General features: G+C 38.4%; 1 pseudogene; it reads left to right on the plus strand.

Moving 5' to 3' along the window:
• LOC133075108 (nitric oxide synthase-interacting protein-like) overlaps positions 1-18,515 on the plus strand; it is a 96,036-nt pseudogene that overhangs the window by 74,844 nt on the left and 2,677 nt on the right.

An 18,515-nucleotide genomic window follows, 5' to 3' on the forward strand; every position in this document is an offset into this window, starting at 1 on the left:
CCACATCCTAATGCTCTAAACCTGTGAGTATGTTCACATGTCAAAAAGGACTGCAAGTGTGATTAAAGTAAGGACCTTGAGATAATTACACAGTATTATCCTCGTGGATTCAATATAATCACAAGGGTTCTTATAAGAGGGAGACAGAGGGTTCAAGTCAGAGATGATGTGACAATGAAAGCAAAGGTCAGAGAGAGATGGAGGCAGAGAGCTTTAAAGATGCTGTGCTGTGGGTGTTGACGCTGGAGAAAGGGGGCAGTAACTACACGTAATCTTCTGAAGCTGGAAAAGGCAAAGAAACAGACGCTCCACTAGAGTATTCAAAAGGAGCACAGTCCTCACAGCAACTGTAATCAAGGTGCACGGACTTCCAGCGCAGTGAGATAATAAACCTGTTTTGGTTTTAGGCCCCTAAGTTTGTGGTAATGTATTACAATGGCAATGAGAAACTAATATTAGGTGACAATGAATTTCGTGGTGGGGGGGGGGTATTTTCCACCTCCTAAATGTCTAAATCAAATAACTAGAGATTTTGTTTCTTCCTGCTCATCAGATCCACGTATCACGATATAATCAATGTAAAGGAAGAGTGTGATGCCTGGTGGACTGGAATTGAGGCAAGTCCTGGTCGCCTAGATTATGACAGGATTTGAGAGCTGATAGAGCCCTGAGTTAAAACAGTAAAGGTGTATTGCTGACCCTTCCAGCTGAAAGAAGACTACTCCTAAAGGTCTTCACTAATGGGTACGGGTGAAAGAGCATTTGCCAGATAAAGAGCTGCATACCAGATGACATGGGATGTATCCATTTGCCTAGCAATGAAACCACATCTGGACCAACAGGTGCAATTGGGCTCATCATCTAATTAAGTTTACAATAGTCTCCTGTCACTCTTCAAGATCCAGCTGTTTTCATCACAGGCCGGAAAGGTTAATTGAACAGAGTTGTATTATAACAAGGACCTACTGTAGAGCACAGGGAACTAAACTCAACATTTTGTAATAACCTATAAGGGAAAAGAATCTGAAAAAGAATATATACATGTATAACTGAATCACTGTGCTGTACACCTCAAACTAACGCGACATGGTAAATCAACTATACTTCAATTTAAAAACATAAAGTCGTATTAGGTATCACCACTCCTGCATCTCTTAAGCCCTTGTTGGTGCCAATATTCTGCAATTCCCTTAGGAATGTGGTATTGTTATTATTATTAAACTATTTTGGTAGGGAGAGGGAATTTTAATGGCCTCCACTTGCCCTTTGCTACTTGTATTAGTTTTCCAAATGCGGCGTAACAAATGACCACAAATTTATTGGCTTAAAACACGACTCATTTATTAGCTTGCAGTTCTGTAGGTCAGAAGTCTGACACAAGATGGGTGGCTTCTCTGCTCAGGCTGAAATCAACATGTTGAAGTGCATTCTCGTGTTAATTTCAAGATCCTCTTCCAAGCTCCTTCCTATTACTGGCAGGAATTCAGAGACTCTCCACCAAAGAACTCTTTAAAAATACCTCTCCTCACAACTGTTTTTATCCCAGCCTTGGTGAAGGAATTGTCTTCTGGACCCTCTCGGGGAACATGGTTGCGGGGTGGATAAGCAGATCTTACTGGAGAAATGTACTCCAGCATTCAGCTCTCCCTAAGCTTTTGGATTTCATCCTCTACAATATACCAGGAAGTTTTGGCATTTCTACTTGATTTCATTTTCAGTTTGGCATTTCAACTTCATAGGAGATTTGGGGGTACAGCTTTCAAACAACCAAGCTGACTTTTAAAGAGACTCACAGTAGCTCAAAGTAACATACCGAATCCAGAATTACCGTTTAGTAAGCCATCCAAACCCAACAGTTTATTCCTTCCACTCTCCCCCAATACACTTAGGATCCATTCCTAATTTTCCCCCAGGTTACTTTCAGTATAAAGCGGCAAATCCGGGGCTTCCCTGCTGGCGCAGTGGTTGAGAATCTGCTTGCCAATGCAGGGGACACGGGTTCGAGCCCTGGTCTGGGAAGATCCCACATGCCGCGGAGCAACTAGGCCCGTGTGCCACAACTACTGAGCCTGCGCGTCTGGAGCCTGTGCTCCGCAACAAGAGAGGCCGCGATAGTGAGAGGCCCGCGCACCGCGATGAAGAGTGGCCCCCACTTGCCACAACTAGAGAAAGCCCTTGCACAGAAACGAAGACCCAACACAGCCATAAATAAATAAAAATAAATTTTAAAAGTTGTGTTATAAAAAAAAAGCGGCAAAACCTTGCAATTCTTCTTTACATTGCACGTCCTCATAGGTCATACTGTGTGCCTTACCCTCTCAGGCAGTGTCTGGACTTGCATTTGGTTACAGGCCTAGAAGCAATGGAAGGTTTAAGTATTGGGATTGAGAAGGAACAGTAGTCCCCGGCAAGGAACATATCTTCGAGGCCCATTTCAGGTTCTTCAGCTAAGGGGATGCTAACCTCCTCTGCCAGGAAGAGAAGACAGAAAGCCTGCTTCTTCTGGTAAAAGAGGCTCAGTAAAATTTAGGGGTCCAATATCCCCAGATTTATTGGAATCTGCACATATGAATCCAGTTTCCAGAATACCATTCCTTCCAAACAAATGCCTTAACTGTAACATAAGAGACTCTGTGACACTGGTAATTCAACTGTGCTGTAATTCAGCCCCACGCAGGTTTAGACCTTGGATTTAACACTGAGAAATCTCAGCCATGAGGCTACAGGAGATAACGGTTTCCTTCGGGGTGGTCTTAGAGCTTCCTGGTTTCTTCCCAGACATTGAAACGGAAATTTAAAAGCCCTGAGCTCATAATTTTCTTCCCCTAAGTTCTCTACCACACTTAAAAGCAACCAGCTAACCCCATTATAGTCCTTACTTTCACTAAAGTTATTACATGCCAGATTCCTGGTCACTCAAAGGCTTACTTCTACAGGCACCTGATTATCACATGCTGTCGGATGAACAAGGTGAATTAGCAGAGGAACAATAACACGTGTAAGCTACCCCAACTCATGCACCACTGACCTTCAGAGCAGACATGGCTGCTGCTTCACTTCTGCCTCCCCAAACTCATGTCAATTTCTCCCGTTCCTAAGCTGGGACCATATGAAGAAGAAAATTCGTGGAAATTCAGTTCCCCCTTAGCCAAGATGACAAAACCACTAATTAAAAGCCCCTTCCTGTGCCAGCCAGTGAGCTACATCTTGAAGATGAAAAGCTGAATGCCCCATTAGCTCTGGAGGAGATGATTCTGCGTAAAATGTGGTTGACAGACATAAAAAAAAAAAAAATAGAAGATACATTCTAATACGATGTAGTCTGTGGGAGGATAAAGAAAAAACACTAGCACTTTCTCCCTCACCCAATCTAACACAAAATGAATCAACGAGAGTATTCACTGATTCACTGAACCCAAAGAACTCTAGGCTACATTCCAGGTTTTGGAATGTTGTCTTCTGAAGATTCTCCTTTCGCAATATTTTTTCCACATTCCATGTTTTGGAACGTCGTCTTCTGAAGATTCTCCTTTTGCAATATTTTTTCCACCTGTTTTTCTTGGGTTCTCATTGCTGCCCCCTTATAATTAACATCTATTATCAATACTTTATTTATGGACAGTTATGTGTCCACCTGACCGGTTTGCTGTCCTCAGTCTCCCACTGTGATCCATCTGACATATCTCAGCAGATTGTTTTACTTTCATCTTGTCATTTTTCTGCTCAAAATCCATTAATAACCTACTCTCCAATCCCCATTCCCCATCTCCAGGAAAATGTCCTCACTCCATGTAGGGCCCTTTCCAACTTTTGTTTCATAACTAAACTGTATTAAAAAAATCATCGCTTTGATAGGTGGTAAAGAGGCAGATCTAGCTAAGAGTAGCAAGGACTATACAAAAGACAGAATTTTGGCTCTGCAGGAAGAGTCTGACTAGCTCCGTAAGTCAAACAGTGCATAGGTCAGATTTTGCAGTCGTTGATCATACTGCAAGTGATCAAGTGTATTGTATAAGTTGAAGCAGGTCAGAGTTGGTGTCCATAGAATTGCACTAATACAAAGAGTGAAGGAAGCAAAACAGCTCTAAAAAGGCAAAGTCCAAAGTTCAGGAGGTCAGATTGTCAAAGATAATTGCACTGAAGTGCAGACACTGAGCTAAAGCCTATTTTTTCTCCTCTACACTTGACACAGCCTGATAGGGGGTAGCCAGCCCTGCTCACACAATTACCACAGCTGGAACGGAGTTAAGGATCTGAGGGCAAGGGGCACAACCAGGATGACCATGGGTCTCAGTTTGCATGGAGCATTCACATCCAGTCAGTAGCCCTGCCACGCCCAAAAGTGGCCAAATTTGGATAATAAATTATATGTTCATTTTACACTTAGATAATACCTCAGCTCCCACAAGACTGAACTAGTTTTGTTTATCTTACTTTCAAATTTTGACTTACATGAACTTGAATTTCTCTTCCTAATTTTCTTTTTCTTTCTGGTGATTAACACCTTTCACGTTCCAATTTACATTACAGCCCCTCATTATGTTCTGTAATGTTGCCACCCTGGGTTTTATTTTGTTGCCAGTTGCAAGACCTTATGGAAGTTACTTAACCTATCTGTGTATCAGTTTCCTAATCTTTTAAGTGGACATAATAGGTATCTACAACATGGATTTGTTATGAAAATTAAGAGAGGTTAATACATGTAAAGTGTTCAGATTAGTGCCCTGAACCTAACATATGCTAAATAAATGTTTAACTTCATCAGTAGCAGTAACACCGACGATCTCTCTCTTTACCTGAACTCACATAGCATCCTCATGTGGCAGTTCAATTGTTCGTTAAATCTTTATTTGTGGCTCTTTTGTTTTTTAATTTAATTCTAGTCCTTAATAACAGGGACTATGCCTTATTTTTGTATTCTCTAAGAACCCACCACAACGCCTTGTAAAGAGTAAGAGCTCAGTAAATAAAGATGATTTACTTTAAGATCATCTTTCAAAAATAATTTGCCATTTTTAAGTAGAGCCCACAAGTAAAACAAGAATGTTATTTCCTGTGTGGGACTGCATCTCAAGGCCTCCATCTTGAGAATAAATTCCTTACAGATTGGGACAATGGGTGTAGATGTGAAAGCGATTTTTGAGCCTTGAACTAACTCCTAGGAAACCAGATGAAAGCAGGTGATTTTTTTAAATGAAATATTTAAATAAAAGTTGTTTGTTGATTTTTGTCTATTTCTCTTAAATTTGGTTTATCTCTTTAGATAATTAAATATTTTACCTGGTAGTTTCCAGGTAATAAAAATTTAGCCATAACTTCATTCAATGTCCAGAAATTGGTACCAGTCTTAGCACTGTGCTAGGATAGTCATAGGATTAAAAACACAAAAGATAATTTCCCTTTCTTGAGAGACTTACAATCTGAAGAAGATAATTTAAAAATACAGTTTATATATCTAAATTTTAGCAATAAAGCTGTAAAAATATGGACATAAAAATTGGAGTCAAAGTATACACAGTCGTAGTTCTAAGGATATTACAGATAAATGAAAAGCTACTATTTTATTTTCTGCACTATCCAGTTTACTTCTAATTGCATACCTATTCCATAATTATTTTTTATCTTTCGAATCAAAGTACAAACTTATCAAGGACAAAAAATAGATATTCTCCCTTTCATTTCCAAAGAAGAGCAAACCTTAGTCAATCAGCATTAGAAGTTAGTTTAAAAATCACTACACTGAGAATAAAGTCAAGATTCTTCATAGTGTTTTTAAATGTTACTGCTAAAATCAATACTTAGAACGACTTTCCCTGTGCTTGAAGAAAGGGGAAAACAGGTGCTGTTTCCTTAGTTTAGGAGAATCTGATGGTTTTTATACTTCTTGAGTTAATAAGAAGTGAACTTATAATCACTTGATTCAACATTACAAGTTTGATGTAAACTCAAATTTGATTTCCTGTAACACGTATATGACAAGTTAACATATTCCCTACAATAAATAGGAAAACAAGCATCACAGTCTCAAAGTTAAAGGTTATATAACCATGTCTCACTGTAGTTAAAATAGATTCTACAGAACTTCCACAAGAAGGAGGCTATTTAAATCCACATATGTCACTTTTCTTCCCCATAAAACACTGCTAAAACTATAGTAAAGAGGTAGATACTTAAGACACAAACCCCTAGAAAGCTAAATTCTAGGCCAGCAATGGAAATAGCCAATCAATAACCAACCCGATTTACTTCCTCCAGAAATAGTGGTACCCACTACCTCTGAAGGTTAGGAGGGAGTTAAAGGGTGTTTACAGAGCAGCTACATCATTAGATCCCTTCATCAGTGGGGAATTATATCTCCCAACACCAACAGAACACTAGATGTTTAATTTCTGAAGAAGATAAACAGAGGGGCTCTCACAGGGCATGTTAGACCCAGTTGAGAGACTGTAATAAAAATGGGATAGGAGACAGAGAGGAAAGATTAAGAAATTCTTCACACCTAAATTTCAAAAACTGCATTTAGAATGGGAGTCAAGGTTGATTTTGAAGAAAATATTATCTATTTCAGAATGTTTCCTCCTAGGATTTTAAAACCAGTGCATAAAATTAGCCACCCACCATCACTGTTAAAAGGTAGAAGTTAGAGGGTATTTTTACAAAAGCTACAAGTTCAGATATTTGTAACCTCAATAGTAGCCAAGGACTCAACTGCACATCTCTCCCACTTTCTCCAACACATCTTCCAGGTGCAACAAACACCCACCCACACCAGGGTGCCAAAGGTGAAAAAACTGAGAGATGGAGAAGAAAAGATACTACAATGAAGGAAAAAATCATTTTAAAAAGTACGCGATATTAACAAAAACAGAAATTGTCCTAACTAAAATTAAATGATTTAATGAGGCTAGGGTTTTTAAATATATATTTCAAATAATTTAATCACACCATGTAGTCTATGACCAAATGGAACAGAATTAGAAATCAATAATAAAAGGAAATTAGAGAAATTCACAAACATATGCATATGACGCAATATACTCCTAAAGGGATCAAGGAAGACATCGCAAAGGAAATCAGAAAATACTTGGAGACAAATAAAAACAAAACTCAACAAACCCAAACATAATGGGATGCAGCTAAAGAAGTGTGGAGGAAAACTGATAGCTATAAATGCTTATATTTATTTTATTTTTAATTTTTATTAGTTTCAGGTGTAAAACATAGTGATTCGATATTTTTAGACATTATGAAATGATCACCTCAATAAACCCAGTTACTATCCCATCGCCATACAAAGCTGTTATAATATTACTATGTTCCCTATGTATACATTACATTCCTGTGACTTATCTACTGTAATAGCTGGAAGTTTATACCTCTTCATCTGCTTCACCTATTTTGTCCATCCCTCCACCCCACCTTCCCTGCCTCTACAAACTATCAGTTTGTCCTCTGTATCTATGAGCCTGTTTTGTTTCTTCACTTGTTTTGTTTTTGAGATTCCACATACAAGTGAAATCATACAGTATTCGTTTTTCTGTGAATTATTTCACTTAACATACTACCCTTCAGATCCATCCATGTTGCTGTAAGTGGCAAGATTTTACTATTTTTATGGCTGGGTAATATGCCACTGTATATATCCATTCATCAACAAACGGACATGTACCCAGGCTTCAAACTATACTACAAGGCTACAGTAATCAAAGCAGTATGACACTGGCACAAAAACAGAAACATAGATCAATAGAACATAATAGAGAATCCAGAAATAAACCCACACACATATGGTCAATTAATCTACAACAAAGGAGGAAAGAATATTCAATGGGGAAATTCAGTAAATGGTTTTGGGAAAAATGGACAGCTATATGCAGAAGAATGAAACTGTACCACTTTCTTACACCACGTATAAAATTAAACTCAAAATAGATTTAAGACATGAATGTAAGACCTGAAACAACAAAAATCTTGGAAAACAACATAGGCAGTAACCTCTTTGACAACAGCCTTAGCAATATATTTTTGGATCTGTCACCTTGGGCAAAGCAAAGAAAGCAAAAATATACAAATGGGACTACATCAAGCTAAAAAGCTTTTGCACAGCAAAGGAAATTACCAACAAAATGAAAAGGTAGCCTACTGAATGGGTTAAAATATTTGCAAATGGTATATCTGGCAAGGGATTGATATCCAAAATGTATAAAGAATTCATACAATTCAATATAAAAAAGCAAATAACCCAATTTCAAAAGGGACAGAGGACCTGAAATAGACACTTTTCCAAAAAAGACATACAGATAGCCAACAGGTACATGTAAAGGTGCTCAATATCACAAATCATCAGGGGAATGCAAATCAAAACCAGAAGGAGCTATCGCCTCACACCTGTCAGAATGATTATTGTCAGAGAGACAAGAAGCAACAAGGTTTGGTGAAAATATGGAGAAAAGGAAACTCTTGTGCACTGTTGGTGGGAATGTAAATTAGTGCAGCCACTATGGAAAAAAGCATTGAGGTTCCTCAAAATACTAAAAATAGAACTACCATACAATCCAGCAATTCCAATTCTGAATATTTATCTGAAGAAATGAAAACACTAATTTGAAAAGATACATGCACACCTATGTTCATTACAGCACTATTTACAATAGCCAAGATGTGGAGGGTATCATTTTCTTAATAGCTCATCCTTTGGTGCTTCTCTTCAAAGAACCTAAGTATTAGTTTGGAAGAGTGTCTTCATACAATTCTTCAAATTATCTTTGTTTAGCCTTGAACTTACTGAATCTTTTCCACCAAAACTCAAGAACCTGAGGAATAAAGGGAAGGGGTGGCAATCACACGGGGAAAATAACTTCCAGGAGCCCATCTGAATGGGAGAGTTTGCTCTTTACTCAAGGGTCATTTGGTGGCATGGAGAAGAAAGGAAACTGCTGATGTGAGACCTTTTAGTGGTTCGGATGCTGCCCTACCCCACTGTGTCAACGTCTTAAAGTGCTGCCCTGGACAGAGTAGGGGAGAAATACTCTTCACTTTAATTTTGGTGCTTTGAAACAATCCCCTTTCATGGAGCCAGTAGGATTCTACATCCCGTATACCTGTCTTGACTTATTATAGAACTCAAGAACAACAGTAAAATATGGTCTCAGTAAGGAATCTGCTCAAGATGTATAAGAAGGCAATGTTTCTTATTTTGTACTCTTTGGGTGAAATTGAGTCACTGAAGAAACTGTGAAGAGCACAGAGCTTTAATATACAGGGAAACTCAGATCTATCCTAAAAATTGGGGATAATTTTATCTGCAGATTGATGATTGATTATTTGGAAAAAGATGGAAGAATCTTTTCCCCAGATTCTACCTCGCTTTGCAAATACTAAGGTACATGGCGAGTTCCTTGAGTAGTAATTCTGCATTACTCTTAATATCCAAACAGCTGGAAGGAAATTTAAAGGTCAACTATTCTGATCACTCATGTAACATATAATAACTACACAGCATTCCTGACACACAGCCATAACTCTGCTGAAAATTATTCACGAACAGGAAACTTACTACCTCAAAAAGCCATTCAGTCCATGTTTGGGCACTCCAATAGTTAGAACAGACTTTCCGGACTTTCTCAGCATAATATCCATTTAATACCAAAGGCAGTACTTCTAAGGAACAGATAGCTAAATGTGACTACCTTTAAAAATAATAATAAATCTAGCAAAAATATCCTTGCATCTATAAGGATAGGCTAGATTATGCTGCAGTAATAACCAACCCCCAAATCTTAGGAGTTCAATACAACAAAGGTTTATTTTGTTTACACGTTTTGCAAGTAGGAGGTACCACTCATCTTTGTCACTTGGGGATGCAGGCTGACATTGTCTCCATCTCTGCCATCATCACATGCTGCCATGATCAACGCAGAAGAGGAAGTTGCACAGTGGCTGCTGAAGCATTTATTTGCCCACAAGTAACATAATGGCTATTGCTCATGTTAAAGTGAGTCATATGACTGTGCTTAACTTCAAAGAGGGTAGGAAAGTGCAGAGAGCTCAAAATGTTTGGGGAGCAAAACTGATCATTACTTTTCTGGGCAAAAAGCGAAATATTACAGATAACGTTAAATGACAGAGGACTAATTAGGTAAGACTACTCAAAATACACACGTCACAAAGATTTGCTATCTTTTATGTATGGAAAACTTTTAGAACTCAGTAAAAAAAAAAAAAAAAAGAGAGAGAAAGAGTGTTAATTCCAATATATGAATGAATAAAGGGTCTGGAAAGAGAGGACTGAAAAGCAGAGAGAGAATATTTTAACAGATACGGCCAAATACTCAACCTCACTGGTAATGGAAGACTGATACAGTACTTGTAAAAATAAAAGCTAATACTTATTGGATAACTGCACTGTGTCAGGCACTGTACTTACAGTTTATACACATTATCTGAATATTTCCCCAACCTTGCTACAAGGTGAGTACCACTTATTAATCCACTTTAGAGATGAGGCTTAGATCTATTAAATAAACTTCCTGGGGTCATGCAGCTTGCAATTATGGAGTTGCATTTCAAATCCAGGTGTGTCTGACTCCATGATATGTACTAACCTCTAAGCCATATTTAAATATGAATGAAAATTATAATATGAATGAAAATTATAATTTTTTAAAGTTACAATGCCAGCATTGAAAAAAGAATGAAATCTGATGGATAGTGTAGGTACAAATTCTTAAAATCTTTCCAGAGAATATTTAAATTGTAAAAAAAAGATTCCCTGTGCATACTCTGAGTCATCAATTCTACTTGTAGTAATCAAATAGATCACTTAAAATATAAGGAAATAATCATAGTTGGGAGCAAAGACACACTGTTTGAGGGCCAATTCTGAAAGCAGGAGCAACAGAGTTCCCGTCCTGATGGCACTTTCAATCCTGCAGTAATAATGAAAATATCAAAGTCACTCTCCTCATTCAGAAAAGCTCAGGCACGGAAAGTACCCACTAAACCACATCTGTGTTATCCATTGTGTCCAAACTAGATTCCCTGCACAAAAAATCTAATAAACTCATTTGGTTTTCTTGTGTGATTTGCTCCCACTTTTTTGTCAATTCTACTATGTAAATGTTTCACCACTGCCCAGATTCCACCAACATTTACTGAGCGCACTGTGTAAAGTACTGGGGAAAACTAGATAAACAGATAAACCACAGCTCCTCTTTTCAAAGTGTTTAGCCTAGTGGAGATTTTCCACACAATATGGTAAAATGCTCTGATATTACATATTACCTGGGGTACAAAGAGACAGGGAAGGCATCTACCCCAGCCTCAAGCAGTCAAGGAAGACTTCCTGGAGGAAGAGGTGAATGATTTATTAGAAGTAATTTAATTGAGGTAAGGATAGGTTTGAGTTAGCCAGGTGAGAAAGGTTAACAGTCATCCAGGCCAGGGAAGCAGAATAAACAAAGCCATAGAGGCATGAAATGGCATCACAGGGGTTCATTGTGCCAAACTTTTGTGGTCTTATCTGTGGGTGTGACTTTAAAACTCCTGGTGCTAAACTTTGGAGGAGAAATAAAATAGGAAAACTTGCACCTTGTTATCTCTAGCCTGTTAGTAAGACTGTCATTCAATGAAAGATTAAAAAATTGTGTCTCATGACTATGTTTTTTCTTGTCGCCGCTCGCCTTAAATTCAATACAACACCACGCATATTGATTTGGGATTTGAACGTGCTATGTATTTAAAGAAAAGGGCAGGCGGAAAATGTGAGGTGATAAATCAAAAGCTACCAAAACCTCTGTACTTAACGGGCAAAAACAGGAGGTCCCTTTTAAATGCGAATGTTGTTTACGGATATGACGAATGGGCTTTAAGTTCCATTCCTCTGAGCATTCTTTTTATTATGACTATTAAACGATGGTTTCAAATGTGCCGCATTACTTCCCACTGAGACTCATTCCAGGGGTATGAAGGTGAAAGGCTGCCCAGCCTGGGAGAACTTTGCTGGCTTTTCTCTAATATGCAGTGTCCACTGAAAGCACTGTTGATTCATCAAGAGCCTATTCTTTGTAAGAAAGAGAGCATTGACCTTAAGGAACCAGAAGAAACATGAATTTTAAAAAGGTACCCAAGACAATTACAAACTGAGATCATGAAGAAACTGTACACCTGGGATTAATATGACATAGTGAAAACCATTCTCCAATTTCACAGCTATCTTTGTGGAATCATATAGCCGTTTATATAAAAATTATAGGAGAATACAGCCAGATATTTACAGTTACTTAAAATTTTAATTTTGAGACAATTGCATATTCCTACTCAGCTGGAAAAAGTGAAAGCAGCTCTTTTGCCCCTTTCCCCTTTGCCCATTTCTGTTCCCCTCTAACCTTAAAAGAACTTAATTATAGGAATGAGATCACTAAGCAATTGAAACTAACTTGGACTTTTGCTCTCCCGAAGGCACACCATGCCTTGTCTAACCTATTGATTCTTTTCCTAGATAAAAAGAAGTAAGAATGAGGAATTAAGTGGCTAAAAACTGACTAGCTCTCCACCCCCCAACATCCCCCTCAGTAGTCCTGCAGGCAGATCACGCAGGCAAGATAACATCTGAAGGAAGTCAGCCATTCTGCACTCAATGGAGAATGATGCAGAAGCCAACCTTCCGCCTCAATGATTCACTGAGATTCTTCCCCCTCGTGTTTTCCTTTGGAAACTGTCATGGCTGAGCAGAATTTTTGGAGTTGGTCACTGGACACGAGTCCACCATCTCCCCAGATTGCCGGATTTTCTTATTAAAGCACCTTTCCTTTCTACTGACACTTGCCTCTCAAATGATTGGCTTATGAGCAGCGAGTGGCCGAACCTGGGTTTGGTTACAAAAGTAGTATAGAGAGATACCATGCCCCCTTTACCCTGATGCTCCCAATGATGACGTCTTCCGAATCTCTAGTACAATGTCACGACCAGGATACTGACGTTAATGCAGTCAAGATACAGAACATTTCCATCACAAGAAAGATTCCTCATCTCGCCCTTTTATAGTGACATCCACTTCCCTCACGTTCCCCTCTACACTCTACTCCCCCCCTCCTCCACTGTCTTTAATCTCTGGCAACCACTGATCTGCCCTCCGTTTCAGTAATTTTGTCATTTCAAGAAAGCTATATAAAGGGAATCATACTTTGTACAATTCTTTGGGATTGATTTTTGGCCCAAGCATGATTCTCTGGAGAGCCATCCAAGTTGCTGTGTGTAATAATAGGGTGTTGCTTTTTACTGCTGAGAAGTATTTCATGGTATGGATGTACCACAGTTTGTTTAATTGTTCATCAATTGAAAGACAGTTAGGTTGTTTCCAGTTTCTGGCTATTACCAAAAAAGCTATGAAAACTTTTATCAGTTTTTTGTGTAAACATAAGTTTTCTATTTCTCTTGAATAAATATCCAGGAGTGCAATTGCTGGATCATACAGTAGTTGGATGTTTAGTTTTTTTAAGAAACTGTCAAATTGTCCTCCAGAGTGGCTATACTGTTACATTCCTCCCAGTAATGTATGAATGACGCAGTTTTTCTACATCCCTGTTAGCATTTGGTGTTATCACTAATTTTTATTAAAGTAACTCTAATAGTAAGTAGTTATGTCTTATTATGGCTTTAAGTTGCATTTACCTGATGGACAATAATGTTAAATATATTTTCTTGTGCTTTTTTGTCACGTGTACATCCTCTTTGGAGAAATGTCTCTTCAAGTCTATTGCCCATTTTCTAACTGAATTATTTGTTTGTTTTTACTATTGAGGTTTAAGAGTCCTTTATATATTCTAGATACTCATCTTGGATAGTGGTTAGCAAATATTTTTAGCTTCTTTTCAGCCTTTTAACAGCATGTTTCATAGAGCAAAAGTTGTTAATTTGATCAAGTCCAATACACCAATTTTTCTTTTTATGGGTAGTTCCACTGGTGTCAAGTCTAAGGACTCCTTGCTTCACCCTAGATCCTAAGGATTTTCTATATTTTTGAAAAGAACTCATAGTTTTACATTTTATATGATACATTTATGATACACCTTGGTTTCAATTTTTATAAGGTACGATGTTGAAGCTTTATGATTGTTTTCTTGCTTATGGGTGTCCAATTGCTCTAGTACCATTTGTTGAAAAGGCTATCCTTCCCCTATTGAATTGCTTTTGCAAATTTGTCAAAATTAGTTGGGCTTATTTGTCTTCGTCTATTTTTAAACTCTTTTGTTTCACTGATTTACTTGTCTATCCCTTCTCCAAGTAGCTTTGATCACTAAGCTATTATTGAGTAGACATTCTTTCCCCTTTATTCTTCTTTCTTAAAACTGTTTTAGCCATTCTAGTTACTTACCTTTCCATTTAAATTTCATGGTTTTTTTCTACATACCCCCCCAAAATCTTGTTACGATTTTAAAAGAAAGTGCATTAAACCTGTATATCAATTTGGGAAGAACTGGAACCTTTACTATGTTGAATTTTCCAATCTATCAACATGGTATGTCTCTCCATTTATTTAGCTCTTTGCTTTCTTTCATCACCCTGAGGCTCTCCTGGTTTCTGATGCGGCAGATAATACTGAATCTTAATTTCAGGACTTACACCACAATAATGTCCAGGGTTTTTAGTTGTATTTCATATGAGAATAGGGAAGAAAAACATCTACTTCATGTTCCTGGAAATGGTCTTTATAACTTAACCATACAATTGCTAAAGAAGTTTTAACCTCTGCACTATATGCCACAGAGCACCGTGATATAGTCCAACTGCTTTCTCCCTCTAAGCAAATGATATTGTTGTCCATATTTACCAAATATTTAACTCTTGTTTATAGTATAATTCACTCCTTTGCGCCAGTGCTAAGTCACCACCTACTTACCCCTCTAATATTTTTCCATTTTTCCCCCAAACCACTGGAAACTTTATTACAAAGAACTAGAGTGGCTTGCCTCGTTTTGCAGTCTGCCCCCTGCAGAACTACAAATACTTGGGGGATAAGAAGCTGATTAAAGATCAATCTTAAATGAAGTAAAACAACTTTGGAATCTCAAAGGGAAAAGAACATTTAATTTACCAACCAACCAACAAGAAAATCTACTTACAGTTTTACAGAATCCCTCAGTTTCTCAAAAAGCGAGGTCGTATTAATAACAGCACACTGGATTAAAGACTAACAGTTAATCAGCATAAAGCAAATATATAATGGTAACATTTTTGGTTTAAGAGAGCTATTAATTGATGCCAAAATTATTTTTAGGTGCTATTTAAGAGTCAATTTAAGCTGAATCTGCTAGAAGATATGGGTTTTTCCTATTTATTTCTGTATTTATTTACTTAGTAAAATTGGTATTAATAAGGAAACAACTTTATTTTAACATGCAAAGTAACATATTCTCCTTCTAGTGTATGATGATGATATAAAACCCCAAAGAATAAAATGTTCAAGGCTAAACTACATTAACAAGAGCGTTATTAATCCTGGAAATTACAAAACCTGGATCTACAAATAATAAGTAGTAAAATTTAATACTTTTAATTTCATAACTATTAAGCTGTTCCTCGAGAAAAATATGGGAGCAAAAAAAGGAAGGGAGGGAAAGAGAGCAAGAACAGAGGGGAAATAGTGGGTGTAGGAATTATCTAGTCTACAGGCAGATTTAAATGCAACTGTTTCTGAGTGCCAGGAACCAAGCACTATCCTGGCAGAAAGCATGTGCTCAGCATATGTTTTCTGACTATGGGCAAGTTGAAAAAAAAAGTAGTTTTGGCTCCTCTTCTCTGAATTGTCTTTCTTCTGAGGTCTGATGAATTTCAGGGAAAATAACATTGTCACTTTTAAGGTATTTTGAGATTTCCTGCAATTCTTGATTTTAACATTATATTTTCTTCTCTCTTTTTTTAAGAATCCCAAAGCTTTCTTTACCTGGTTCAGTATGAGAATACCTATAGTACCTTATCTTCTGTCAAAGTAGGAAGCCTTAACTGAGTGGACAGTAGCACCCTGAATAGTGGGTTTAGGGTGCTACTGGGTAACTGCATGTCACGTTTACTATAACCATGAGATAAATATGACAGGTACAAGCCATCCATAATTTACAATGGGGACAGAAGCAGAGAGAGGTTAAAATGCCAAAAGTAGTACAAACAACTGAATATAGACCAAACTCTAGCCTCTTGACTCCCTACCTAGAGTTTTCTCCCTCTAGATTCTTATTTCTTTAACCAAGAGAGGAGATAGGGGACTCCTGGAAAGGTCATAAGGATTCTGAGAGGCATCCTGGAATCCACACATATAAGTACTAATCACCGTCTGAAGACCTAATAAACATCTCCAACATGTATGTACAGCCATTCTCATACACACCCACACACACACGTGCATTTTCAATTACCTAAATATAAGTTCATTTTAAGATGTTACTGAATACCTATTACTTATGTATATTCCAAGGTGTTGGGGAGGAAGAAAATTTCCTTTACCCTTCTAGATTCTTCTGGCTGGTCTAAGAATCAAATTGACATGAGACAGCTTAACAGGAAAAAAATCAAACAAAAGTTTAACAACATGTATACATGAGAAAGACCCAGGAAAACCAAGTAACTGGCCAATCTGGCCAAAGCCCTCACCTTAAATACCATCCTCAGCTGAAGACAAAAGAGGATGCTGAGGACGAGGAGTCAGTTATGGGAGGAAAAGCCCAGTAAACAAGGGTAAGGTTGGGGCTTCCCTGGTGGCGCAGTGGTTGAGAGTCTGCCTGCCAATGCAGGGGACACGGGTTTGAGCCCTGGTCTGGGAGGATCCCACATGCCGTGGAGCAACTGGGCCCGTGAGCCACAATTGCTGAGCCTGCGCGTCTGGAGCCTGTGCTCGGCAACAAGAGAGGCCGCGATAGTGAGGGGCCCGCGCACCGCGATGAAGAGTGGCCCCCGCTTGCCGCAACTAGAGAAAGCCCTCGCACAGAGACGAAGACCCAACACAGCCATAAATAAATAAATAAATACATAAATACATAAAATTAAAAAAAACAAAACAAGGGTAAGGTTGTTATATAAATTTAAGGGTAAGTTTGTTATATAAATTTAAGTCCGTGTCTTCTCCACTGATAAGAGTTTCTAGAGATTTGGTCATTCTCCTCTTCCAGGTACCAAGAGGGAGACACCCTTACAAGTGGAGATTTCCCTTACAAATATAAATGTTTCTTACAAAAGGGTAACTCCTACTTGGTGTTCAGTTTTTCCCATGTCTGCTGTATCTTAGAAAACAAGCAGTTTCAAATAATTAATATGCCAAAGAGACACATTGCAGGGTGGTAAATTCTGCTCCCCTACAAAGGCAATACGAACTAAAAGGCACTGGAAATCTTAAATGAATACATTTTTTAGTGTCAAAGAGGGTCTCTAAACTTAAAAAGCAAGGGGACCCACGTTGCAATAATTTTCTGTAAACCAATAATTTTCTGTAAATAAAGGTGCTCACAAATTAGCACGTGGAAGCGGGAGCAGAGCGCTGAGATCTGGTGAGGGAAACCTAGTCAACATTTTGCTTCCAGTGATATCCTACGTACTACATCCAGTGAAAAGAAAGGATAGACAGGGAAAGGATTCTACAGCTCTTCTCTACGCTAGTTCCAAAAAACGCCATGAGGCAAGGAGTTCTCCCGGTTTGTACTCAGTTTACCAACGCCCGGAATATGTTGGTGGATTCAGTGTCCTTTCCTTTACAAATCTGTTTTACAGAAAGAATAATGGGCTGCAAACTATACCCAGCAGGAACAGAAAATCAGCCATAAGACCGGCAATGATAACAATAATGCTACATTTAAGCAAGGTACCCCCATAAAACCACAGAAACACAGGGACAATTCTAAATGACCCATTAATATTTTCGCTCTACCACACAGCACGTCTCCTGTGCTTAAAACATGTTTGAACATTAACAACGACAGCTGCATCTTAAATTTAGTGGCATCATTTAATTTTAGGTGTGCGCATTCGTAGAGGATTCAAGCTACCCTGTCTCAAGTGAATTACTGGGAAAAAAAAAAAAAAAGGAGAAAGGGGGCTCCTGCCTGGGCTTTGTGTTCACAGCAATTAGTTTTAACTGTCTGGAATCTGACTTTAAATAATTTTATAGCTTGGGCGAGATCTCTGCCATTTACCATGTGTGCCCTTCCTATTTTTATGGAAACCAGGACCTCGTTCTGAGGCTCTTGCCTGTCAGAGCTGCAGGTGAAGGCCAGCTGGGGCCAGCGGCACTTTGTGTGAATATTAGCATCTGAAGAGGGTTTCTGGAGGCCTTGTGTCTTTGGGGACGTAATGCTCTAGTCAGATGCAATAGCCTTGCCTCTAAGTTGCCTTGCCCGCAAATACAAATCCTTAGGAAATGAGCAGTCTGGGCCTGGTGGATGTACTTGTCTTCAGAAAAGGGTCTGGGTGAGGTTTTAGGGTAAGGGGGAATGAGAGGGAAAACGGGAGCAAGGCAGGATGTCAGAGGC

This window comes from Eubalaena glacialis, chromosome 15, assembly GCF_028564815.1.
Source record: "Eubalaena glacialis isolate mEubGla1 chromosome 15, mEubGla1.1.hap2.+ XY, whole genome shotgun sequence".
Taxonomy (NCBI): Eukaryota; Metazoa; Chordata; class Mammalia; order Artiodactyla; family Balaenidae; genus Eubalaena; species Eubalaena glacialis.